This window comes from Lactuca sativa, chromosome 7 (assembly GCF_002870075.4).
Source record: "Lactuca sativa cultivar Salinas chromosome 7, Lsat_Salinas_v11, whole genome shotgun sequence".
NCBI lineage: Eukaryota > Viridiplantae > Streptophyta > Magnoliopsida > Asterales > Asteraceae > Lactuca > Lactuca sativa.
Window position 1 is genome coordinate 615,538 of NC_056629.2, and position 9,873 is coordinate 625,410.

The following is a 9,873-nucleotide window of genomic DNA, read 5'->3' on the forward strand; positions in this document are numbered from 1 at the left end:
ACTAATATTAATTAAACAATATGATTTCTCCTTTAATATATTATACTCATAATATATTAATAAATCATAGTTAATCCTCTCTCTCCATGATTCATCCTATCAAGTTGCTTTGGTGATGGCAACCCAAAAGGACCATGCACCATCAGGTCAAGTACATACCAAAATAGTTATGGACTTAGACACTAATCCAACAGTCTCCCACATGGATAAGTCTAATAACTATTCTGCAGATGTCTTCAGATCCTGATCTACAATCGTAGCTTTCAAAAGCCGCTGTCAACTCTAATGTTATCAGATACGCGTGTCCTTTAGATAAGGGATCATATATTCCTCCATTCTAGATATCGTATAGATATGAGACATGAATTCTAATCATTTTCTCTATACTATTTCTCGACTTCCGATTTATGACGACTAACAACAGACTATAATTGAACACATCAAATTAGTCTCGGCTTGGCCAAGCGCTAATGTGCCATCATTAAATCATCGAGGGGCCCAAAGGTATCGCGTTTATCCTACTTTGGATAAAAGGAATGGATAAACTTGATGAGTTTCATACAAACAATCCTATATGTGCATGCAACCCTAGAATTGGATCTATTTTTTCACTATTAGATACACAACATTATGAACACATAATAAAACCCTAATGAGCCATACTATTTTTCGAAATTCACCAAGAAGATTAGATTACATACCTCTTGTTGTTATATTGCAATAACAACTTAAATCTTCAAACCCTAAGATCTCTTAGAATCAAGTGTACGAATTCATGAGGCCTAGGGGTCTTTATATAGGGTTGAGATTAGGGTTTCAGTCCTTATCCTTATCTAGTTGCTTGCCCACCAAGTAACCATAAGATAAGCCTTGAAATCCCATATCTTTGGACGACTTCAAGGATCCATATCCTCTAGATTTCGTCCAACCCATATGTAGGATAATCCTTACCCTACTTTGTAACTATCACATAATTACAATTCAGCCCTCTAGTTTAATTAATTACACTTGATCACAAAATTAATTCCTAATTAACTATTGACCAATATTAATTAAACAAATATGATTTCTCCTTTAATATATTATTCTTATAACTTATTAATAAATCATAATAACCTCTTTCTCTATTATTTCTCTAGTCAAGTTTCTTTGGTAAAGGCAACCCAAAAGGACCATGCACAATCGGGTCAAGTACTTACCAAATATGGTTACGGGCTTAGACACTAATCCAACAAAACTTTGATTCAATGCTTGCTTGCACTCACTTACCGAATCACACACAACAATATGTTTTATAACACCAAGTTATTGGTGCGTTTACATATTATCAATGTGCAACCGACTTGCAAGATACAACTCACACATCTCGGTTACAAGAATATAAGATGTTATCGACTCACCAATCACTCGTGATACAATTCATGAAGTGATCCAAGTGAGCATGGGTTTAATCCAATGCTCAAATGATATTCATAAGCACTCATGAACGTTGTAGCAAACATTTGCTTATGTCTAATACACTTTAGACAATCCACACACCAATTCATGACAGTCTTCATTCATACCTACTTCCAACATATGAACGACTGTGGTCCGTTCGAATAATTCGATTATTCTAAAATAATTAATTATTCAGGAAGTCAAAACATGCAAAGTGAAACACAAGAATAATACTAATCCGATATGGCCCCAAACTCTGTGTATAAATAAAACATTTTATTTAATCACCATATGTATTACTCATTATTTGTTGTTTCGGGTAATCAACTTCTTACTTGAATTATTACGACACTTGTCCCATGCTCTTAGCATGCACACAATATTTACCTACGGTCCTTACTTTGTGAAATAGATCAAATCAACACATTTCCAATCATACTCATTTCACAACTCCAATCCTTATCACAAGTGTAAGAATATCAAATTTTTCCCACTTATAGAATATGCTAGATTCTAACATTCTATGCAATGATCCTTTCGTAAAGTCATAGCTCAAAATCATCAAGACTTGTCCAATATCTATCAGAAAAAATTCTATAGATATGATGTCTCTCACTCAAAGTACATTCCTTTGAACATCTTTTTTGCATAAAAGTTTCTAATCTAGACATAGACTCTCAATATCCAACTCCCAATATGGAAACATTTCCATATTTTCCATATAACAGCTCATTATTAAAAGAATCTTATCTATTCATAATAATGTCGATATCGTCCATCCAATACCATACTTCCAACTACTCACAAGCGACCAATCCTCAGCGAGCTTTGGATCGTCCTTTGATAGTTGTTTAATTATCTTAGTCAAAACCGATTCTTGTCCTTTTTCCCTCTTAATGTGCTAGACATTTGGAAAATTTTAGAATGGTCAAATATTATAGCATTTGCAATCGATCCTATACCCGAAGCGTATGGGACACGATGCACAATGTCTTACATAAAGATATGATACTTTATCAATCTTTTGCCATAATATTCTATGTCACGTTCTCACAATTCGAACTATGAAGAGGGATGCCATAATCATAATCAAAATTTTTAAAACGCACTATGTATCCTTGACTAAATTTATTAACATTCCACAACGTAAGCCTTTAGATTTGAAATGAAGCATAATATTCTCTCCCTTAATTATGGCCAAACAACTTTTCAACCCTTACAACTTTGCAAAGTATAACTCTTGTTTTCTATAATTAATATTGCTATCTTGCAATACTTGCCTTAATAATCATACAAGCACAACATTTATACTCCCACTATCATGATGATTATTATGATATAAGCATAACACTTATACTCCCACTAGCTTTAACATGTATTTAGAAAACAGCTTAACTTTCAGAAAAACAATACCTATTGAATTTATTAAGTTCATATTTCTAATACCAAATGCTTTGATAATCTTTTATCTAAGATTCTTAGTCTTATACACCTTTTCCTTAGATAGCTCATATGTGTGTCTAAACAATTCAGACTAATTGCCAAATCTCACAATTCAAATCATGGAAAGGGATACCGTAACCATAATCGAATTCGAGAATACAATTTCACAATTACTATCTTCTTAAAATCTCTCTTAGTGAAAGCATTTCCTCACAGTCATTTTCATGAAGGATGGAATCTTATGACACTTAGATTTTATGGTGTATGTGTTCCTATCCATGCGAATTTTTCAAAACCAAAGTTTGCGACAAATCCAAACTCATATGGACCGAACCTTCTCAATCTTGATTTCTTGCCTTTGGGTAACACGAGTGCCCACCATGTCTTCCAAGTAGTTAAGAAGCTCACCCTTTCCTATCAATGTACTTTTCATTGATCAAGGTGCTTGCCTTTTATGCGTTCAAATGAGAACTCATAGAACTCAAATGCATAATTAACTTGATTGGAACGGCATAGAAACAAGATAATGTGAACCTAGAGTCATGTGCTAGTGATAATCGATAAGGTTTATTCTTGATTTGTTCTTGAAACCTTTCAAGACCATTGAGACTCCCATTGACTCCTTGACATATAAGATTCTCTTGTCAATAAACATTTCTTGACAAACAAATATTCAAGAGTTAGTGTAGCTTTTATCGAGACAAAACACTTCACATAATTGGTCCTAGTTGGTCTTTGTCTCACCCAAGACAACACAACTTACCAATTTCAAATGTGCAAGAATAGGAAAACCTTTTCAAATTCCACATTTGATGAATGTTATAAACCTTCTTAAGACTTGTCACTCAATTCATAATCTTGGAGTGTAACTCTAAGACTTGATATTGGAACGAAGTATGATTGACTTCTTGATTTAACCATTTCCACAATTCTCGATTCCTCTTCTCAGACATACAATTGTACTAAGACTCACTTAGAGGATCAATTGAGATATAGTTTTTAATCATTAATACCTATCATAAAACATAATAAAAGGTACTCTCCCTTCTTCTTAGAAGATAGAAACTTTTATCTTTCTGCTTTACTTGATTCTTCTTATCCATTCTGCTATTGATTTAAACTCTTTCAATCAATTCAAAATTACACTTAATCTTATAAGTATAATCATATTTACTAAACCTTTAGTAAATCATGACGAATATCTTTGTCACTCTTGTGGTAGACTTGATCAACACACAACCTTGTGTACTTGATCTCCTAGTCCTTCACTTGACACTTTGTCAATGAATTAGTCTAATTTCCAAATATGAAATTTCACATTCATCATGCAACCAAGTTGTATGATTCCAAGTTTATGTCCAATTGAAACTTGGGCGATGAGAAATTTTCCCTATTTGGTAAATTCTTGACCTTTCCACAAATAACATAATTAAGAATCAAATCCATTATTGCTAATAATAGAAACTTTCAAACATCATTTTTTTCATACACGCCATTGCAAGGATGAATAAATAATATAAAATCAAAATTTATTTTATTGCGGAAAAATTTGTCCTTACAATGCAATTGAAAAACTATGTTGTTACATATTCCTAAGCAGTCTATTCTAACTCCAAGTAGTAGCATAAGAATCTAATCTTCAAGCAATGCGATCCATTTCTTCACGATTAGATTCAGCTCACTTCTTCCCTTAAGCTACCTTTCTTTTCTTCGATCCTACAAAACATCAAAATGTAATCTTATCACATCATGTATCAAGAATCTAGAATAGGAACTTAAAAGAGTTAGTTAATGGATTTTACCTAAAGTAGAGCCATACGTTTTGACTCTCCCATCTCCTAGATCTCTTAGGTAAATAGGGCGGCTTTGTCTCCAATGCTCCTTCTCTTGGCAATAAAAGCAAATTGACTCTCCTGGAATAGCACATGGAACTACTTTAGACTTTCCCTTTCTCTTATGCTCAAACTTTTCGATCATGGCACGCCTTTCGTTTCCATTGCCTATATCCATAGAGGTCTGGAAGGTAGATTCACCAATCAACTTTGCTTTTCCAGTGCGCCAAACCATTGCTGATTCAGCAACAATAAGCATGTAGGTGAGATCTATAAGGGTCACGTCGTGTTTCATCATATAGTACTCTCTTACGAACTCACTATATGAGTTAGGAAGCGACTGAAGAACCCAGTCAACAGCCAGCTCCTCACGGACAACGGATCCCAACATTCTTAACTTATCAATGTGCGACTTCATCTGTAGGACGTGTGCACATACTAACATTCCTTCTTTATGTTTACTTGCCAAAAGGGCTTGAGTGAGCTTGAACTTTTCAAGCCTTCGAACTTGTGGGTTAGGGAGAATAATTGGAGGAGGTGGAGGAAGTGAAGCATGATCTCTTGTTCCTCAATTGAATCGTGGAATATCATCTTCATGTGGAAAGCTTGTTCCACGGGATATGGGAAGACCATAGTTGTCGTACTTTGACATCTACAAAACGGGAGAAAATGAATTCAAGTTAGTTGATTGATTGAGTCCTTAATAAATCACCCAAATGAGATACTAAGGCTAGGACCCAACACAATATTCCACAACTTGGGAGAAGGATGTCGTAACCCAAATTACAGAACATTTGAAGGTAAGTGAATGACGATTCTCTAATTTTCCACCATGAAAAACGAAAAACAGATTAAGTTTTAAATGTTTTGAAAACTCCTAGATCCTTTGAGATTCATTGAACTTTTCAATGGCATGTTTAAATCTTGATATGCCCCTCGATTTGTGACTGGGATGCCGAGGATCACAAAACAGGGTGTGAATAACCATGCAAACTTACATGGTTCCCCCACATGTTATAGTCACCTATTTGATGTGCCGGTTAACCACACACGCTCCACCGAACTATGACAAACATTGAGTCACCCTTTGCTACCTTTGCTTAGAACCATTTAGTGTGCCGGTTAACCACACACGCTCCACTGACGTCTTCGCAAGGGTACAAAGTGTAATTTAATGGAATTGCATCAATTCACTTTTGCCTAAAGTAACTAAGATTGGGAATTTGTAAAAACATTTAGTTACTTTTGTACTTCATTATACTTATAATGGAAGGTTTCTGTCCTATCCTACCCGTTCGACTAATGACCCTCCACTAGTCAAGAATGCGGTGGGTAAGAGTGGATACTCATTCAATCGCCATTTTATAGGCAATTTCCTTAAACACCCCTTATAGACCAGCTTTGTGAATGAGGCCTACTAACGGTAAGACTGACTTTTACTCATACATATATACAATATTATACTTTTAATGTTATATATAGTATAGGGTGTATTTTACACTTTTAAAATACTAGGTGATCAAATTTAACAATTATACTTTTAATTTAATTAAATTGTGAACCAAAACTTTATGGATTTATTAAACCTCTTTTTATTACACACTTTAGTTAATTAATAAAACCATAAGGGTGTGATTTGAACTTTTCAAAACAATACTAGGGTTTTAGAATTTAACATTTCTAAATTAAACTTTTAATCAACTTTTAAATTCCAAAACTTGAGGGCAAGTTTTGAAAAATTTCAAAACATTAGGGTTTAACTTATTTAAATTTCGAAAAAAAAAACTTTTAAGTTTAAATTTAAACTATAAAACTTACATGGGCACAAATGAAACTTTTTCACAACACAAGGATCAAATAACAAATAATAGAAATTAAACAATTAATTTTTTCATTATCTATATTTGACCTAATTTCAATTTCTTGCAAGATAAATTACCAAATTAATACAAATAATCAATCTTTAATCATATAAGGAAGTTATTATCTAATCAATTGTTAGTTATCTTGTGTTTTGGCAAGGATAATCTTTTAGAAATATTAAAAATCGTATTTTATAAGTTTAAAATGAATATGGTAATTATCCTTTAGCAAAACAACAATAAAATCCGAAATTCCCTCTGTCTGACGCTCTGACTCGTCGAGTCACACATTGGAACTCGCCGAGTAGGGCAGACTCGCCGAGTCCATGTAGTGACTCGCCGAGTTAGTTCGAACAGAAGGCCAGAATTCGATTTTCAGTTAATAATTCAACATAGCATCACATATAATAGAAACCAATCAAGGCTCTGATACCACTGATGGGTTTTGGCCATAAGAACATCCTATGTGCTCATGCAAACCCTAATGCTTGGATCTAGGTTTCTCTATTGTACATGCATTGAATCCAAGACTTACCATCTTAAATCTAACATATTATAAACTAAAATTTGGGTTTAGAGAATTAACTTTGATTGTTATATAGCAATAACAATCACAAATCCTCCTTATAATGACTTTAGAAAGCTTAGAGTCATAATTGTCACTCCTCTAATGGTTCACAAACACCAAGAGCAAGAGGATGAAGAATAAGGAGAGAGGAGGTTGCCCAAAACGTCCAGAAACCCTAGTGGAACTCTTCCTCACGTTTTTGGGGCTTAAGGGTACTATATAGATGTGTAGGCTATTAGGGTTTTCAACTAGGAAACCCTAATCTGACTGCTTAAGCCCTAAGCATCCCATGGACCCTTTTAAAGTATCCCTTAGACGATTTCTAATGGGTTTCCCCATAGAATTCATCCAACCTATTATTCCAAGGTGATCCATAGCCCAAATGCAATTATCTTATAATTACAGTTCCAGTCCCTTAAGTTTAATTAATCTGTTTTAGCCACAAAATCAATTATCAATTAATTTTTGACTAATATTAATTAAACAATATGATTTCTCCTTTAATATATTATTCTCATAATATATTAATAAATCATAATTAATCCTCTCTCTCCATAATTCATCCTATCAAGTTGCTTTGGTAAAAATAAGATCTACAACTTTTATTTTGACTCCGTTGGCTAATTCTCGACCGATCTTAAATTTAACAGTACGAGAAGATTATATTGTTAAATGTCCGCGTAAAATTCATAACTTCTACATACGGACTCCATTTTCGTCTGTCTTTTTACCGTTGAGTTCCTATTAATGATATATTCAATTCTCATTTAGGTCGCGTAGGCCAAAACCATTTCATCTAAAATTCGAGTTTCGGGCGGTGCACTGCTAAGCCAAATCTTAGAAAATTCATAATTTCCTCGTACGGAGTCAGATTTGGGAGTTCTTTTTATTCACGCTCTCGGTTTAACATATACTATAACTTTGGTTTAGATTACTAAGGAAAAAAAGTTTTCTATCGTAAATTCAATATTTACGTCACAAAAAGTCATGCCGGTTTTATCGTGAAACTTCGACATGTCATAACTTCTTCGTGATAACCCAGATTTCGGCATTCTTTATATGCCTGAAATCCTTGTCACGACCAATACAACTTTCTTCATCGATATTGGGTTTATCTAACACTTTATTTTTGACGCTTATTTTTATCCTTTAATTATTATATCATTATAAACAAGTAATAAGCACATAAATTCACATAATTCACATATTACTCAAATAATTCGTCTTTATTACTTCAAAATAGGTTAAAATGGTTGACATGAATATTACATCACTATACTAATGCTTATCCCAGAAACACGGGCGTTACAAATTGCATTGGTTGACTCTCATAAAATGAAAGTAGACTATGGGTTGTTACCAAGATTCATAGGTACTTGTTAGAGAACTAGTATTAGACTGACCCACATCAAGATCGCCTAATGGATATTTTTGTTGAATAATACTTGATAAAAGTTACGATATTTGTATCCTAAATACATGAGATACATAGCAGGACTTAACTATAGGGAGCGTTATACATTGATGTGGTTAAATGTTGATCCTTAACCGAGTAGTTATAAAAGCCATTATCAGGTGTGGTGTGAACTATGTAAGAGCCTTATGTAGTCATCATGGGATTTGTTCCTCTTAGCCTAGAAACACGGGCGTTACAAATTGCATTGGTTGACTCTCATAAGATGAAAGTAGACTATGGGTTGTTACCAAGATTCATAAGTACTTGTTAGAGAACTAGTATTGGACTAACCCGCATCAAGATTGCCTAATGGATATTTTTGTTGAATAATACTTGATAAAAGTTACGATCTTTGTATCCTAAATACATGAGATACGTAGCAGGACTTAAGTATAGGGAGCATTATACATTGATGTGGTTAAATGTTGATCCTTAACCAAGTAGTTGTAAAAGCCATTATCAGGTGTTGTGTGAACTATGTAAGAGGCTTATGTAGTCATCATGGGATTTGTTCCTCTTATGTGTTGAGAGATAGACATCTAATGAGCATTACTCAAAGTTGAACACTAAATGAGATTGATTGCAATCCAAGTCTCATCTTCAACGGATATCTATAACAAAGGGAATCCCGATAAACTTACCTTATAAATCAATTGCAACTTTAAAATTTTGGGAATTAGATGTTAATGAATGAAATTCTTCATCATGTGTTATTGAGGACAATGAAATGTTGTTAGACGTTCACCAGTGCCTATATCAATCTATGATGAGTCTTGTGAAAGTTGAAGATTGGAAGAACTTTATTCCCAAGTCATTATAAAATGATATTAGCTAATGGCATATGATCCTATAGAGTCACACCTTGTAGCGATCCAATTTTTCAAATAAATTTTTTGATTATTGATTATTCAAACACATTTCCGTAAATTACGAAAACCAAATATAATTGTTTTCAAAACACTATACAATTACAACTTTTGCTCCAAAACATCAGAGTGTCCCCCAAATACGCCTGAGAGAGTGCACGTCGCGTCATCAAGCTTTGCCCTTACCCTTGGGCTCCGAGGTACCTGAAACAAATCCACAAACTATAAGTTAATGCTTACTGAGTTCCCCAGAGCATACCCCACACACACAAGCCAAATAACACATATCACATTAGCTATAAAGCTATTTCTACCATTAGCAATAAAGGCTATCTCTACCATTAGCTATAAAAGCTATCTCTACCTGTGACAACCCGATATTTCAACTCTTTGTAATGACCTAAAA